The sequence below is a fragment of the Schistocerca nitens genome, chromosome 3, assembly GCF_023898315.1.
Source record: "Schistocerca nitens isolate TAMUIC-IGC-003100 chromosome 3, iqSchNite1.1, whole genome shotgun sequence".
Taxonomy (NCBI): domain Eukaryota; kingdom Metazoa; phylum Arthropoda; class Insecta; order Orthoptera; family Acrididae; genus Schistocerca; species Schistocerca nitens.
Window position 1 is genome coordinate 598,931,667 of NC_064616.1, and position 18,861 is coordinate 598,950,527.

The window sequence follows — 18,861 nt, forward strand, 5'->3', positions numbered from 1 at the left end:
CAGTGATTGTTTGCGGCATGACTCTATTACAGTTCACGTTTTTATCAATGAGCTCATCAAATATATAAAAGCACGGTTTGCACACATATCCCACATTCATTATTTCAGTGATGGCTCCAGTGCTCAATATAAAAATTTGAAGAATTTCCTAAATTTGTGCTATCATAAGAGTGATTTTGGAATGACAACCAAATGGAATTTTTTTGCTACTAGTCACGAGAAATTGCCTTGTGATGGGATTGGAGGTACAACAAAGCGGTTAGCAGCAAGAGCAAGCTTGCAACGGCCACTTAATAGACAAATTCTTACTCCCCTAGATCTGTTTCACTTCTGCTCCGAAAACATTAATGGAATTAAATTTGTTTTCGTCAGTAAAGATGAAATTGAAAAAAAAATATTGTGTCACAAGAAGAGAGGTTTAAACTTGGACAAACTGTAGCAGGCACTAGAGAAAATCATCACTTTTTACCTATTGATGAAACAACAATTCAGGTCAGCAGAGTTTCAAATGATTGTTCATCCTTTCTAGCTAAAATGGGTCACAGTAATGAAGGAGGCACATTAATGTCTGCTCTCCAACCAGGACAATATGTTGCATGCATCTATGAAAACGTGTGGTGGATTGGGAATATCTGTGAGACCTCCACAGGGCAAAGGGATGCATTAATAAACTTTATGCACCCACATGGTCCAGCAAATTCATTTTATTGGCCACCAAGAAGTGACAAGTGCTGGGTTCCGGAACACCACATTATTGCATTTATTCCAGCTCCATCAGTAAATTCGTCTGGCCGGCAATGTACCATTCCTCTTGATATTCATCAGAAAATTAATGTAGCATATCAAAAATTGAAATAGGTTAGAGGAAACAATCTATGGAACCCAAGAGTGCCTTCTAATTTTACACAGGGCACTTAAATAATTTTACTATCAGGCTTGGGAACCAGTGTAAAGAAACCCTTATCAGGCTTGGGATCCTGTGGTAAAGAAACCCACCCGTGGGTGGTGGTGTTAAGCTATCGGGCGTGGCCCCTATGGCAGTGGGCATGCTGATTTTCTCGGGTGAAATGAAACTAGCAGTGGTTAAGCCACCATGGACCATAGCAACTCATTTATACACTTCTTTTCCAGTAAGCTGGTGTTGTTAATAAAACAGGCAACTAATAATTACATGATTATGCAAATAAATTTTACGATTTACATTCATTCTTAATAACAATTTTTTGTGTGTGTGTGTGTGTGTGTGTGTGTGTGTGTGTGTGTGTGTGTGTGTGTGAGAGAGAGAGAGAGAGAGAGAGAGAGAGAGAGAGAGAGAGAGAGAGTGGGGGGGGGGGGGAGGTGACAGTTAAGAAAGAACATTGTTTCTATTTTTATTCTTTTCCTATTCGGACTTAAGCAAGGTCCTATTCATCAGGACTTCTTATTTCACTTATCCCAGACATTAATAAACATGTATAAGGCATAATAAAAGGTTTCAGGTATAATTTGAGTGCCAGAAAAATGTGTTCAAACTTCCAGTGCGCCTCTTTGATGATTCCACTTTTTAGGGCCTTATATGCTTGCATTGCAAAACCAAATCCACTTTTCTAGATGGTTTAGAATATGCTCTTTCTAATGACCATAGTTTAGAAGAGTTTGGAGAAAACACTTTTTTGAAAAATTTGACTAAAAATACCCATTTTTAGCACTTTTTGAAACATTGTCAACTTCACCCTAGATTTGTGAAATAATGGAAAGCAATAGGAGAATGAAATTTTATATTCTAAGACCTTGTGTTGGTGAGTTATGGTGTGCAAAGTTTCATGTACATCCCACAATGACTTTTGGAGATACAAAAAACTAAAGTTCGCATTTTTTTAAAACAAATTGTTGTTGTTGTGGTCTTCAGTCCTGAGACTGGTTTGATGCAGCTCTCCATGCTACTCTATCCTGTGCAAGCTTCTTCATCTCCCAGTACCTACTGCAACCTACATCCTCCTGAATCTGCTTAGTGTATTCATCTCTTGGTCTCCCTCTACGATTTTTACCCTCCACGCTGCCCTCCAATGCTAAATTTGTTATCCCTTGATGCCTCAAAACATGTCCTACCAACCGATCCCTTCTTCTAGTCAAGTTGTGCCACAAACTTCTCTTCTCCCCAATCCTATTCAATACCTCCTCATTAGTTATGTGATCTACCCACCTTATCTTCAGCATTCTTCTGTAGCACCACATTTCGAAAGCTTCTATTCTCTTCTTGTCCAAACTTGTTATCGTCCATGTTTCACTTCCATACATGGCTACACTCCATACAAATACTTTCAGAAACGACTTCCTGACACTTAAATCTATACTCGATGTTAAAAATTTCTCTTCTTCAGAAACGCTTTCCTTGCCATTGCCAGTCTACATTTTATATCCTCTCTACTTCGACCATCAGTTATTTTACTCCCTAAATAGCAAAACTCCTTTACTACTTTAAGTGTCTCATTTCCTAATCTAATCCCCTCAGCATCACCCGATTTAATTTGACTACATTCCATTATCCTCGTTTTGTTTTGTTGATGTTCATCTTATATCCTCCTTTCAAGACACTGTACATTCCGTTCAACTGCTCTTCCAAGTCCTTTGCTGTCTCTGACAGAATTACAATGTCATCGGCGAACCTCAAAGTTTTTACTTCTTCTCCTTGAATTTTAATACCTACTCCGAATTTTTCTTTTGTTTCCTTTACTGCTTGCTCAATATACAGATTGAATAACATCGGGGAGAGGCTACAACCCTGTCTCACTCCTTTCCCAACCACTGCTTCCCTTTCAAGCCCCTCGACTCTTATAACTGCCATCTGGTTTCTGCACAAATTGTAAATAGCCTTTCGCTCCCTGTATTTTACCCCTGCCACCTTCAGAATTTGAAAGAGAGTATTCCAGTTAACGTTGTCAAAAGCTTTCTCTAAGTCTACAAATGCTAGAAACGTAGGTTTGCCTTTTCTTAATCTTTCTTCTAAGATAAGTCGTAAGGTTAGTATTGCCTCACGTGTTCCAACATTTCTATGGAATCCAAACTGATCTTCCCCGAGGTCCGCTTCTACCAGTTTTTCCATTCGTCTGTAAAGAATTCGCGTTAGTATTTTGCAGCTGTGACTTATTAAACTGATAGTTCGGTAATTTTCACATCTGTCAACACCTGCTTTCTTTGGTATTGGAATTATTATATTCTTCTTGAAGTCTGTGGGTATTTCGCCTGTCTCATACATCTTGCTTACCAGATGGTAGAGTTTTGTCATGACTGGCTCTCCCAAGGCCATCAGTAGTTCTAATGGAATGTTGTCTACTCCCGGGGCCTTGTTTCGACTCAGGTCTTTCAGTGCTCTGTCAAACTCTTCATGCAGTATCTTATCTCCCATTCCATCTTCATCTACATCCTCTTCCATTTCCATAATACTGTCCTCAAGTACATCGCCCTTGTATAAACCCTCTATATACTCCTTCCACCTTTCTGCCTTCCCTTCTTTGCTTAGAACTGGGTTGCCATCTGAGCTCTTGATATTCATACAAGTGGTTCTCTTCTCTCCAAAGGTCTCTTTAATTTTCCTGTAGGCAGTATCTATCTTACCCCTAGTGAGACAAGCCTCTACATCCTTACATTTGTCCTCTAGCCATCCCTGCTTAGCCATTTTGCACTTTCTGTCGATCTCATTTTTGAGACGTTTGTATTCCCTTTTGCCTGCTTCATTTACTGCATTTTTATATTTTCTCCTTTCATCAATTAAATTCAATATTTCTTCTGTTACCCAAGGATTTCTATTAGCCCTCGTTTTTTTACCTACTTGATCCTCTGCTGCCTTCACTACTTCATCCCTCAGAGCTACCCATTCTTCTTCTACTGTATTTCTTTCCCCCATTCCTGTCAATTGTTCCCTTATGCTCTCCCTGAAACTCTCTACAACCTCTGGTTCTTTCAGTTTATCCAGGTCCCATCTCCTTAAATTCCCACCTTTTTGCAGTTTCTTCAGTTTCAATCTGCAGTTCATAACCAATAGATTGTGGTCAGAATCCACATCTGCCCCTGGAAATGTCTTACAATTTAAAACCTGGTTCCTAAATCTCTGTCTTACCATTATATAACCTATCTGATACCTATTAGTATCTCCAGGATTCTTCCAGGTATACAACCTTCTTTTATGATTCTTGAACCAAGTGTTAGCTATGATTAAGTTATGCTCTGTGCAAAATTCTACAAGGCGGCTTCCTCTTTCATTTCTTCCCCCCAATCCATATTCACCTACTATGTTTCCTTCTCTCCCTTTTCCTACTGACGAATTCCAGTCACCCATGACTATTAAATTTTCGTCTCCCTTCACTACCTGAATAATTTCTTTTATGTCGCCATACATTTCATCAATTTCTTCATCATCTGCAGAGCTAGTTGGCATATAAACTTTTACTACTGTAGTAGGCATGGGCTTTGTGTCTATCTTGGCCACAATAATGCGTTCACTATGCTGTTTATAGTAGCTAACCCGCACTCCTATTTTTTTATTCATTATTAAACCTACTCCTGCATTACCCCTATTTGATTTTGTGTTTATAACCCTGTAGTCACCTGACCAGAAGTCTTGTTCCTCCTGCCACCGAACTTCACTAATTCCCACTATATCTAACTTTAACCTATCCATTTCCCTTTTTAAATTTTCTAACCTGCCTGCCCGATTAAGGGATCTGACATTCCACGCTCCGATCCGTAGAACACCAGTTTTCTTTCTCCTGATAACGACGTCCTCTTGAGTAGTCCCCGCCTGGAGATCCGAATGGGGGACTATTTTACCCCCGGAATATTTTACCCAAGAGGACGCCATCATCATTTAATCATACAGTAAAGCTGCATGTCCTCGGGAAAAATTACGGCTGTAGTTTCCCCTTGCTTTCAGCCGTTCGCAGTACCAGCACAGCAAGGCCGTTTTGGTTATTGTTACAAGGCCAGATCAGTCAATCATCCAGACTGTTGCCCTTGCAGCTACTGAAAAGGCTGCTGCCCCTCTTCAGGAACCACATGTTTGTCTGGCCTCTCAACAGATACCCCTCCATTGTGGTTGCACCTACGGTACGGCCATCTGTATCGCTGAGGCACGCAAGCCTCCCCACCAACGGCAAGGTCCATGGTTCATGGGGGAAGTAAAACAAATTATCTATATGAAAATTGCTCATAAATCTTTTCTTAATATTTTACTTTAAAGAGCTCTAAAAGTTGTAGAAGATGGCCAAGTTTTGTTTCTTTCATGCAAATACTTAGAGATATCTCATCTCAAAGTTGCTGAAAATTCAAGGATGCACTATTGGAAGCTGTGCTATAGTTTCAAACAAGTGAATATATCTCCGAAAGTATTGAATTTCTGAAACTGAAACTTTACCAGTGTTCATTGAGAACATGTGTGAATGTTCATACAAAATTTCATCAAAATCCACGAGGGTCATGTGGGAGCCTCTAAACCACTCGGCATGGAATGACCCAAGAGAGAATTGTTATTCTGATGTTTGCCAGGCCGTCTGCATTGTCGACTATCGTTTGTCAGTTTCTTCATCCTAGTTGTTTACGTTTTGGTGATACAAATGTAATGATTTTGCGAAACGTTATAACACAATGGGTAGAATAAGGAAGTTTAGATATAAGCCTAAGTTTCGTGGAAATAAATATGTAAAAATAAACCGCGAAACTGCTAGTTTTGAACAGAGGGCAGAAAATAATATTGAAATTGTAGTCAGTGCGAGTGTCAGTGCTTCAAGCAAGAAGCTTCTAGGTGCTGCCGGTTTTCCAAGTGCCTCTCACATGCATGACGATGCAATATGTGGTGTGAACAGTGTTTCTGTTGTTACTGACACAAACATTCTGATCTCCATTAGGTTATTACGTGAACTTATCGAAAAACACACAAATTGTAAAAACTGTGGTGGAAACGTTACTTTGCACGAAGGTGTGGTGAAAACCAAGGGAATTGTTTGTAATTTAGTTTTGACATGTTTGGAATGTAGCTGTACTGCCAAAACAATGTCATCCCACGTAACAAGAAGCAGATTGTATGAAAACAATATAAGATTAGTGTATGCACTTAGATCTATTGGAAAAGGGCGAAGTGTAGGTTCTGTTCTTTGTGCAGTGATGAACATTCCTCCACCTCCAAGAAAGTTTGATGTTTACAACAGAACTATTGGTGCAGTTGTAGCTGAGGTAAGTGAATCTACAATGCTGAATGCAGCCAAAGAAGCAGTTCAGTTGAATGATACTAAATCTGACCCAAGGCAAATTTCTGCTGGTTTTGATGGCAGTTGGCAGAAACATGGGCATACATCCCTAAATGGCATTGGGTCAGCAACTTCTTTTGATACTGGGAAGGTTCTGGATATTGAAATTATTACTAAGTTCTGTGACATCTGTAGCAAAAATCCCACTATACAACATGTGTGCAAAACGGACTATGATGGTTCTAGTGGAGGCATGGAAGTGGCTGGTGTTGCTAACATTTTTAAAAGGTCTGTGCAGTCAAGAGGTATCCTCTATACAGACTCTCTTGGGGGACGGGGACAGTAAGGCTTATCAGAAAGTGGTAGAAGATAAACCTTATGGGCCTAGAGTGAAAATTAGTAAACTGGAATGTATAGGACATGTACAGAAAAGAATGGGATCACGACTTCTAAAGATATGTAAGGAAAAAAAGTTTGGTGGTAAAGTGGGCCTGACAAAGGCTGAAATACACAGGATCCAGACTTATTATGGTATGGCCATTAGAAATAACTGCAACAGTGTAGAAGCAATGAGGAGTGCCATCTGGGCTATATTCTTTCATAAAATTTCAACAGATGAGGAACCACAACATAACCTTTGCCCACAGGGACCTGACAGCTGGTGCAAATTCAACAACCCAGCTATATCTTCCAGCTATAAGCACAAACATTCAATTCCAGAAAAAATGCTGCTAGTTGTGAAACCCATTTTCAGAGACCTTAGCCAACAAGAACTCTTGAAAAAGTGTCTCCATGGAAAAACTCAAAACCCAAATGAAAGTTTGAATTCTGTCATTTGGACAAGGCTACCAAAAACTGTTTTCGTTAGAAAAGAAACGCTAAAATTTGGTGTTCATGATGCAGTGATGTGCTTCAATGCTGGTGTGTCAAAGAAGACTGATGTATTAAGACACTTGGGAACAAAGGATGGTATTAATACTGAAAGGGGACTGAAAAAGACTGACATGGACCGTATCCGTTATGCTGATATTTCTGCAGGAAATGCTACCAAGGAGGCCAGGATAGCCAGAAGATCAAAGAAAAGAAGTAAAGAAGATAAAGATCAAGAAGCTGAGCCACAGTATAGCCCTGGAATGTTTTAAAAGTGTGTCTGTATGACATTGTACATTACTTTCTTGCATGTAAAACTCTAATACCATTTTTCTCAAAACTACATTTTTTGACCTGGTACACTTTTCTAAAAAACTATGACTGCTACAGACATCACTTACAGTATCTCTTGTTAATACAACAATGATTAATTAGATAAAAAAATAGACCAGTAGTGATAAAAAGAACAGATTTACAAGCTCCAAGGTGTTTAGAAAAGTTTTAATTTTTTGTCTTGTAGAACAAAAAAATGATTACTCATGAAATATATAAAATACATTAACCATTTTTTATGTAATTTTAGAATGATGTTTCACCTCTACACTGTAAGAGTTTTAGGTCTTTATCTCCATTAGTTACTTCAGAAAGTGTACCTGACGTTTGCTCATTTTAGCATTGATTCCTTATGGGAGTTCCCTCGCGACTCTGTCCCCTTAAGGACAGGAACCACAATGCTATCCCTCCACTGAGAACGTAAGTCATGCTCGAGCCAAATACGGTTAAGCACCTGCGGAAGATGTCGTTGCGGAGTACTGAGATGTTGAAGCAACTGGTTATGAATGGAGTCTGGGCCAGGGCCCGTATGATGAGAAGAAGAAAGTGCAGAAACAAGTTCCCATTCAGTAAAAGGCTCGTTGTAAGATTCTGACTGACAAAGGGTAAAACATAAGACGGAAGCTTCGGCCCGCTATTTCTGGTGAATGAAAGCAGCCAGATAGGAGGTTGATGTTGATGCTGTTGCAAAATGGGTTGCAAGATGTTCCGTGAGAATCAATGGGTCCATGCAAAGGCCATCTGGGAGAGCAAGGCCCGGGTGGGTAGACTGCTGATGACAACCTTGGAGAGAGCGAAGTGTAGCCCACACCCGTGACATAGGGACAATAGAACCGAGGGAAGAAACAAAGCATTCCCAACACACCCATTTGCTCTGTTTGATTAAGTAACGGGCTTTGGCGCGAAGGCATTTAAAGGTAAGATTGGCAGTGGATGGGTGTCTCTTAAGGTGTTGCAAAGCTCGACGGCAATCACAGATGGCAATGGCAGTACTCCACCACGGGACTTGCCGGCAGCGAAATGGTCCAGCGCGGGACAGCAAGGCTAGCAGTGCGAAAAATCGCATCAGACACGTCACGTAGGACGTCATCAATACAACCTGACAAAGAGGGAGAAAAAATGATCTGTACAATATATAGAGGCCAATCGCCGTCTTGGCGAGACCAAGACCAACGAAGTAACCCGTCCATCAGGGAGCAGGAAGGGAGTGAGAGAAGCAACAGGAAGTGGTCACTACCGCAAAGGTCTACGTGTGGCGACCAGTGTAATGAAGGGAGGAGAGAGGGACAAGAAAGAGAAAGATCAATAACAGAAAAGGTATCATGACCGGCACTGAAATGGGTACGGGAGCCATCATTAAGAAGGCACAAGTCATGGTCTGCAAGAAACTGGTCTATGAGAAGACCCTGATTAGATGGAAATGCACTGCCCCACAAGGGACGATGAGCATTAAAATCCCCGAGAAGGACGGGAGGAGGAAGTTGCTGAAGAAGGGCAGTTAAGGCAGCAGGTGTAAGAGTCCTGTCAGGAGGAAGATAAAGATTGCAACCTGTGACCCCAGAGTCCAGGTGGACCCTAACAGCAACCACTTCCAATGTAGTTTGAAGAGGAATCCACGTGCTAACAATGTCCGTATGGACCAACATACAAACACCACCAGAGGCCCACAGGGGGCTGACCCGATTTAGACAGAAAGCACGAAACCCACGGAGGGACGGTGAGTGATCATCAGTAAAATGAGATTCCTGTAAAGCCAAACAAGCTAGAGAGTAAAACGAAATAAGGGATTTCAACTCCGGAAGGTGAGGGTAATATCCATTACAATTCCATTGGATAATCACAGAATGATGATTCAAATGGAGGGTGAACAGGCTAAAGCCAGTCATGCCACCGGGTCACCATCGCTGACAAGGAGGGGGCGACATCCATGAACAGCAGGCCAGAGTCAGGTTGCAAAGGTGGGGGCGGGACCTCTGGCGACACCAGAGGCTCCTTGTCGCGGGACTTACGTTTCTTCTTCTTTTCTGCTTGAGATCGAGGAGGGCTGTGCTGAAAAAGGAGCCAGCTGCAGCAAGTTATGGAACAGAAAGAGAGCGGGCGACCTTGGGGCTCACAGACTGTGGTTCTCGTGGTCGTCGTGTGGCAGCAGACCTTGGAGGTGTCAGGAAGGGGGGGGGGGGGGTCCCGGGAGGGGCACCCTTGACCGGCAGATGCCGAAGAAGGGGGACACTTCTCTGGCTGGGGAGGGGGAGTGGGAGTGGCGCCTGGAGGGGAGGGGGGCGATGGAGAAGGGTTCGGGACTGGGTAAGGAAGGGGTGAAGATGTAACTAAAGCATAGCTAGACGTCATTGACACCAGATGAAGAGGTGCATATTTCTTACAAGCCTCAGTGTAGGTTAGATGATCAACGGACTTATACACCTGTATCTTCGTTTCCTTCTTATAAGCCGGGCACGCTGGTGAATGTGGAGAATGATTGCCATGACAATTAACACACACAGGAGGGGGAACACAGGAAAGCCCCTCATGGAGTAGACATCCACAGTCAACATACAGAGGGGTCTGCAAACAGTGGGAAGGCGTGTGTCCGAAACGCAAGCACTTAAAACATCTCATAGGTGGTGGGATGTACGGCTTCACTTCACATCGATAAACCATAATCTTGACCTTCTCAGGGAAGGTATCCCCTTCAAAGGCCAGGATAAAGGCATCAGTATCAATGCTATTGTCCTTCAGGCCCTTCTGAAAAGGTGGTGTCATATGCTTTTCATAAATCAAAAAAGACTGCAACCAGGTATTGGTGTCTGGAAAAGGCTGTTCGGATGGCAGACTCTAGGGACACAAGATTATCAGTGGTAGAGCGACTCTGGCGAAAGCCACCATGACATGGAGCCAATAGGCCATGTGACTCCAGGACCCAATCCAACCGCTGACACATCATACTTTCCAGCAGCTTACAAAGAACTTTGGTGAGCCTGATGGGCCGATAGCTATCAAAATCAAGCAGGTTTTTGCCAGATTTGAGCACTGGTATGATGGTGCTCTCCCGCAGGTGCTATGGGAAGAAGCCATCGCACCAGATCCAGTTGAGGATCACGTGGAAATGTCGCTTGTAGTCAGTCGAGAGATGTCTGGGAAGTGACAAAGTCTGAATAACTCGAAAAATTTCTAAAATCTGATGTCTTTGTCATGATTCTATAACTACAGAATCAAACTGGTTATTAACTTACAATTTAACTGTGCATCACCAAGACAATGGAAATCATGTTAGTAAAATTGTTGCATAGCTGCTGCAGCGCAGTTCATATAAATAGCTTTCAGGTTTTACACCATTATCATGTTGTGTAAATCTTGAAGTTCAGAGCAGTCTTCCTGACATTTTTATAATGGATTCATATTATTAGTTCACACTGCGGGTCCGGGGGTTAGAATAGGCCTGAGGTGTTCCTGCCTGTCTAAGAGGCGACTAAAAGGAATCTCTCACTTTTTGGCCCTATACGTTTAGGTCCCATTTTATAATTTGACGTGCCACCTTCAAAATTCTACAGAAGTGCAGGCTATATGGGGAAGGATGCCTTACGTTGTGCAAGAGTTATCCATAGTGTCCTTAGTTTCAATCTCCTGAATCTCGTCATGTGTTTGCATCCCCACCTGCAATTCACCTATTTGGGTGAGTACACTTTCCGGGGTATATCATCTTCCAGTGACTACTGTCCTCTTTTGCCCCCATGTAAATATTATATTTCTCAGCACCAAATATCCAGTATGGTAGCCAGTCCGTTGTGGTGGGGCCATCATGTACCCATTTGGTAGTAGCCCCCTGACAACACAGGGATCGCACTGCTGATGTCTGAGCTGTAAACTCCCCATGTATGCTGAGGAGTAGATGCCTGTCTTCGTGGGGCATCAGGGCTCCCGGCAATGGCCATCATGCTATGTGGCCTTTGCTGTGGCTGGGTGGTGCCCATGGGGAGAGCCCCTGATCGGAGTGTGTGGCATCAGGGCAGATGACTCACAGTGAAGCGGACTAAGCCATCTCTTGCTGGTGACCGTACGGCACCAACAGTCTCTAAGAAGGGCAATATCGAATACAATGTGACAGTGCTGTCCAAGATGCGAAAGGGCACAGTCTTGATTCGACAGCATCCCCAGCACAATCCCAAGCGTTACTCACCTGTGACAAGGTGGATGATATTCCTGTTTCTGTCACTCCTCGTAAAAACCTCAACATGGTCCAGGATATCATTTTCCATCACGGTCTCCTCTTGTAGTCTGATGTCAAGCTCCACGCCAATTTAGAACGGTGGGGTGTTCATTTCATCCGGTGCATTTACAGGGGACCTAAAGGCAACAGGGTTGCTACCGGCACCTTCATCTTCGAGCGTGATTCATTGCCTGAAAATGATCAAGGTGATGGTTTACCGCTCTGACGTTAAACCATACATCCCTCCCCCACACAGTGCTTTAAGTACTGTAAGATAGGGTTCGTCTCTTCCCGCTGCACTTCCAGCGCAACACGTCGAGACTGCAGACGTCCACTGCACCCAGATACTCCATGTGCGCTACCTCCCACTTGCATCAACTGGAGAGCACCACTCACCCTGCTCGCCAGACTGCCCAGTACTCCAAAACAAGCGGAAAATCATGGAGTAAAAGACCCTGGACCGGTTGACTTACACAGACGCTAAAAAAAATTTGAAAGATTACACCCACTCACTTGATGTTGACATTTGCTACAGCTACGTCACCATCGCCGTCCCAAGTGCCAGTGGTTCCTCACTGTGCCACGAACAGTGGGCGCTCCGGGCAACCAGAATACATCCACCCCTTTGGTGTTAGGGGACAAATCTTCCTCCATTACTCCCAAAGCACCTACTTCAGGAGCAAGGCCCCCACAAATGCAGGGGACATCAGCCCCTCCCCCCTGTCGGAGAAGCAACAGCCTCCTCCGGCTTCTGTCATGTGGAAGAGGTCCCTTGGGGACTTCTCTCCCAAAGTCTCCACTAATGGCACAGCAGACACTCGCCAGTGGCTCAAGGAGCCAAAATCTGCTGGACGAAGAGCTTCACGGTCTTCTTCCGTACCTGAAGCTGCTTCGGAGAAATCCTCTCGGCAAACTCCTAAAGAGAAGCGAGAGAGCAAGCAAACTAAGAAGGCCGCTAAGAAACAGAACCCTCTAGTGGCCCCAACACCAGCATTCTCTATCAATTCTGCTTCTGATGATGTGGTTGAGATCTTAGTGTCCCCTGCAGGCCTGGCTCTCACTGATGCCTCAGCCACCACAAAAATGGCTACGGATACTCAGTTGGTGGCAGCAGGTGACCCTGAGGCATAATGTGCCTCCTTGCACACTTCACTTCATGCCTTCCCAGCCTCACGATAACGTTATCTTCCAGTGGAATTGCGGCAGATTTTTCCACCATCTGGCTGAGCTATGGCAACTCTTAAGCTTTACACCTGCCTTCTGCATTGCCCACCAGGATACCTGGTTCCCGGCAATGCGGACCCCTGCCCTCCGCGGCTATAGGGGATATTACAAGAACCATAGTGACTATAATAGTGTGTCAGGTGGAGTTTGTGCCTATGTCCTGAACTCAGCATGCACTGAACCTGTGTCCCTTCAAACCCCTCATGAAGCTGTGGTTGTCAGGATAAGGACGATGCAGGAAATAACTGTCTGCAATGTATATCTTCCTCCAGATGGTGCAGTACTCCTGAACGCATTGGCTTCTCCCATCTATCCAATGGAGAGCACATGATGACCTGTGTGGTAATGACTACTTTCCCATCTTCCTGTCAATGCCCCAGTGTCGGGCCCATGGACACCTGCCCAGATGGGCTTTACTGCCCAGATGGGCTTTAAACAAGGCAGACTGGGAAGCCTTCACCTCTGCTGTCACCGTCGAATCTCCCCCCACGTGGTAACATTGTTGTTGTGGTTGAGCAGGTAACTACAACGATCGTTTCTGTGGCGGAAAACGCGATTCCTCGTTCCTTAGAGTGCCCCCAGGAAATACAATCCCTTGGTGGTCGCTGGAAGTTGCCGAGGCAATAAAGGAGCATTGGCGAGCTGTACAGCGGCATATGCGGCAGCCTTCCGTGGAGCACCTCATAGCTTTTAAACATCTTCGTGCCTGCATTCACCATCTTATCAAAAGACGGAAACAAGAGTGTTGGGAGAGATATGTCTCGACCTTTGGGTGCCATATGTCACCTTCCCAAGTCTGGGCAAAGCCCTACGAGTTTTTTTGTACCAGACCCCAGCAGGTGTCCCTGGCATTACCATCAATGGCGTGTTACCTACCGACACAAACAAGATTGCTGAGCTCTATGCTCGAGCCTCTGTGTCATAGAACTACCCCTCCAGCTTTTTGCACCCTCATACGGCGGATAGAAAGGAAATGCCTCTTGTTCGCTACACGCCACAGTGAACCCTATAACGCCCCATTTACAGAGTGGGAGCTCCTCAGTGCCCTTGCACATTGACCAGACACAGCTCCTGGGCCAGATCAGATCCACAGTCAGATGATTAATACCTGGTGTTGGTAAAATTATTGTGTGCAAAGGTCTAGCTTTAACCCACAATTACATCCAGTGATATGAAAAACTACACTTCACATTTTTAAAGCACCAATTTTTTCAGCCAACTTTGTTTCAAATTATCCATATGCAAAACACCCAGGAAATCCTTTTTGTTATTTCACTTATGAGAGTCCAAAAAGTTGTACAAGATGGCCTCCTTTTGTTTCAGTCAAGAAAATATTGCCGGGGATATTACGTCTGAAAGTTGTTCAAAGCTCACAGGTGCACTGTTGATAGATGTGCTGTGGGACCAAACGAATGACTATATCTACAGAAGTATAGAATTAGTGAGTGTGGAACTTCACCAGTGATTATGGGGAACATGTGCTAATTTTCATACAAAACATGTGAGGATCATATGGGAACCTCTAGACCATGCAGCACGTAATGACCCCAAAGAAAGTCACAGACACAAGAATACATAAAATGGAGAAGGTCTTTTAAATAACAAGAAACATACACACTAAAAAAAAAAAAAATCTTTATCCTGGAACAGTGATCAGACAAAAAATACTCTATGCAGTGGAAACTCAAAACCATCTACACAGGGTCAGCTATAAAAACAAACAAAAGGGGGGGGGGGAGGAGGAGGAGAACAAGACATGGAAAATACTAGGATCCAAAAGTAGCAGAGAATCAGAAGATCTAGTAATGCAGTGAAGCAGTCAACAGTCTGAAGATTGCTTTGACCACCACAACACTTTCCTATGGTCAAGGCAGCTTGAGAAACTCCCCGACAGCTCAATACACTGTTGCCAGCTTTCAACTGTGAAGTGCTAATGCCTGCAAGCGAAAACAGTAGCTGCCCTCAGAGCTGTGACAAAACTAAGGTATTGCCACAAAGATGTTGACAAAATTGCGTTGCATTATTGGTCGAGGTAGCTGCCACACCAAGCCCACTGCAACTGTCAGGGATCAACTTATGCCGACTCAGCTACAAGCACGGTCCTGCCGTTGCCTTTCTTTGACCTATGATCTGACTTAACCAGTCAGTTACAGGGGACTTACGGTTTAACCTGGATTCCAAGTCATTGTGCAACTCAGCATTTTACACATCAACAAACATTGCCAGAGGTGACAGATAAAATCCTAGAATTAATTATAGAACTACAAAATTGGAAAGTCAAGACATGGCATGAGAAAAAAAAGATTAAAATTCTATGGACATGCAACCAGAATTAATAGTAACAGAGTAACAAAACAAATCCCTAGCTTCCTAAATAATTACAAATTTGAAATCATATGGTTGAGAAAAGTAGGAAGAGGTATTGAAAATGTGGGAATCAACAATGACACAACAAGAAACAGAATACTTTTTAAAATATCAACAGAAAATACAGGCTTTCAGGACAGGGAAAAAAAAATCAGGAACTGGAATAAAGTGGACACAAGAAGAGAAGGACTAACATTACCACAGGATTGAATAAATGTGGATCTTAAGGAAATTGCAGATGAAAACGAAGTAGATACAATGTTGATTTGCCACAATCTCTGAAAGTGTTATTTGAAATTAAAAAACACAATAACAAACAATTCCCAAGGTCTAGGTTTGCTTAGAAGTGTGATTTTCATCTAAAGAAGTGAATATGAACTAAAGGTTCTGGCAACAAACTGGTATGTACAGTAAGCCCAAAGAGCATATTAAACATACTTCAAACAGTGAAGCTATAGGAGACTTCAGGTGTAATGCAAAAGATGAACAGGTACTGAAATAGCAAGGTTTTTTTTTGTATATTAATAACTGATCATTAATATTCAACCAATAGCACCACGACATGCTCATTCTCAAATTTTCACTTTTGCCTTAATGCAACAGTGCACTTGACTAAACATATCCACAAGATGGAAAACATAAAACATCAGCAAGCAAAACATCCTGAACATGGTTCCAGAGAAACTGCATATTTGTGTGGGCAAGTGTCAAGCTGCACCCAGCCTTGCCTAATTCAGCCAACCAACTATTTACATTTAAAGTAGCAATATTACGAAAAGGATCGTTGCTACTCCATATATATAGAAGAGATGCTGAGTCACAGAAAGGCACAACAAAAAGACTGTCTGAAAGTCAACTTTCGGCCAACAAGGCCTTTATCAAAAATAGCCGTCACTAGTACAATCTCGCGCAAGCCCAACCTAGACTTCCCGAACCAGGTACCGCGCCGTATGGAATGCCAAATGTAGTCTTTCCGACAGCGCCACATATAACCGTCCACGGTCCGAGACGCCGGAACTTTAGCCAACTTCATATCTTCGCGACAAATACAGCATTTGACAACCTCGGCAATTAAACCGAAAAGCTGCAAAAACTTAATCGGTTCCAAAGTAGTGTTCTCATCATAGCCCTCAGACGCGCGCTGTTAATTTTGTCTGTCATATCCATTCCTGAACAAAAAACAACAACCGATTAAATTTAATAAAAATACCACACGACGTACAGCGAACAACACTAAATTAACCTTCACACAAAACCGTCAGCACACTGAAACGAATTCCGCTACAAACACACTCGAGCAATACTGGATAATGAGCAAGAGCAAACTGACCCCACAACACCACGCAAACGAAAACCCTGAACATACCACCAGAGGGCACAACAAACCCCAACACGACGACAGCTACCAAACACGCCACACTCACAAACCAAACTCCGCGCCGTCATGACGTCATACACCACAACACCCTTACGTCACGGGTAAAAGCCGACGCGTGGGATCAGACACTTCTGTCGACCCTTTAAGACTATTTGGCAAATGACCAAAGATTTTTGTGGAAGCATAATTCACGTCTTTCTGTGCCAAAGTGAGATTTAATCCACAATGGTGAATATAATCCTTTCTTCTCGTGTTGTACCTATGCACTTCGCTGTTATTTTTGAATTGTGATGGGTTACTAATGAAAAATTTCATAAGTGAATATATGTATTGTGAAAGTACTGTGAATATCCCGAGTTCCTTAAATAAATGTCAGCAATGGTCTTGGGTGGGCTCCAGCAATTATTCTGATCACACGCTTTTGTGCAATGAATACTGTCTCTCTTTATGACGAATTGCCCCAAAATATGACGACATATGAAAGTACTGAAAGAAAATAGGCATAGAAGGCTAATTTACTGGTATGTTTATCACCAAAATTTGCAATAACCCTAATAGCATAAGTAGCTGAACCTAACCGTTTCAGCAGATCATCAATGTGTTTCTTCCAATTGAATTTCTCATCAATGCACACATTTTTTTGATTATACCTGACTAACTACATGTAATAAAACAACGTTGACCTATATGATACAACGCTAGTTGCATAGCAACTATATTTATCAATTTATTATTGGATTAGTAACGCTCACTTATCCACAAAACACCTTTCATTTAGTTTTAATACATTTGAAGATGCTTAGCGCTTAACCGAATCAGGTAATAATGGCGTTATTAGACTGGAATAAAATAAATAAAAAATCTGTTGCCATGGGTTCCTTCACTTGACAGTTGGTAGATCCATGTCTTCATAAACAAAGGAATATGACCACCACGGAACTATTATAAACTCAGTAGGCATTTAAAACCTTCAGAAAGGCAACAATGAACACAGTTCAACAGAAAGCACTTATTGATGGGTAAGCACGTTTTCTCTTTCTTTTTGTATGTGAACTTGGACCTTAACTTTATGAAAAGCGCGCGCGCGCGCTACACACAGTACCTCCAAACTAGAGATCACCTAAGCGTCCTAAAAAGCACGGTAAGTTACGAAGTTACTAGAATGTTTCATAATCAGTAAAGCCTGCTTGACACACAGTTAGGCCCACATAAAGACGTCATCTCAATATATGATCTTAATAAGTAAAATTCATTGTTTGTGTTGGAAGAAATGACGTGGGTAGCCTATGTTCTACTTCCACCAGCTATTGAATCACTGTTTTGTCATAAAATTTGGAAGCCAATAGTAACAACGGCAAATTCTATGGGATACATGTTGCATAAAAGAACACAAATCTTTAACACTAACGTGAAAGAAATACTGTATGTTGTATATACTAGAAAATGACACCGTACTTGGAAGACTGTGGGTTTAAAGTCTATCACTTCCATAAAAAATCCAGGAAAGTTAAAACTACAGTAAGCTGAAGCAAATATCTAAACGATTTCACTCTCTAGACTTCACGAATTACTATGTACAAGGGCACACCAAAACGACTACAGAGGATAGCCGCTCGATACATTAAGTACTTACGGTGTCGTAACAAATTTATCAATAGGAAGAATTACTTTTTCAACTCCACAGCATTAATAGGTCATCACACGAAAACTCTTGACTGAAAAAGACTGTAAATGAAGCGGAATTTGCATGCCCGCGATGTGTCAATTTCAAATTACTTACCGTTAACCTGCAAGTGGCGGTAATATGACATCCGTGGCACTACACTTCACTTCATATTTTACATTCACTTCACTACAAACTTAATAACCACTTCCTGCACACAGAACACCTACTACACACACACCTCACTAATTATTTATCACTGCACATACGCAAAATAGTGAAGCACACATCCTTTCCCCGTTGCACAAACAATGAACACTTGACTGTCGATATTGGTTTGAAAATACGTAATCCGTTGGTGAGCAAAACGCGCCACGTTCAAAAGAGCTTCTCAACTCTGCAGTTAACATAGCTCGCTTTTCTCTTCTGAATGCAAATGCACGTGGACAAAACAGAGTCCTAGTAAAATAAATAAAACAATTCATAATCATTTCTGTCATGATGAATATGCTATAAACTTAAAGAAAATACGGTATATATGAGTGCGTCGCCCGAAAAATATATCTGTTTCTTACGTAGTTTTCTCATTCTTCTGATCTTTACC

General features: G+C 42.5%; 1 long non-coding RNA gene across 1 annotated transcript in view; it reads right to left on the reverse strand.

Moving 5' to 3' along the window:
• LOC126249674 (uncharacterized) overlaps positions 1-18,568 on the reverse strand; it is a 248,124-nt gene extending 229,556 nt beyond the window's left edge. The window contains exon 1 of the long non-coding RNA XR_007545638.1: positions 18,375-18,568. This is a non-coding gene — a long non-coding RNA (uncharacterized LOC126249674). The remainder of the gene's footprint in view (positions 1-18,374) is intronic.
• Positions 18,569-18,861: the final 293 nt, after the last annotated feature.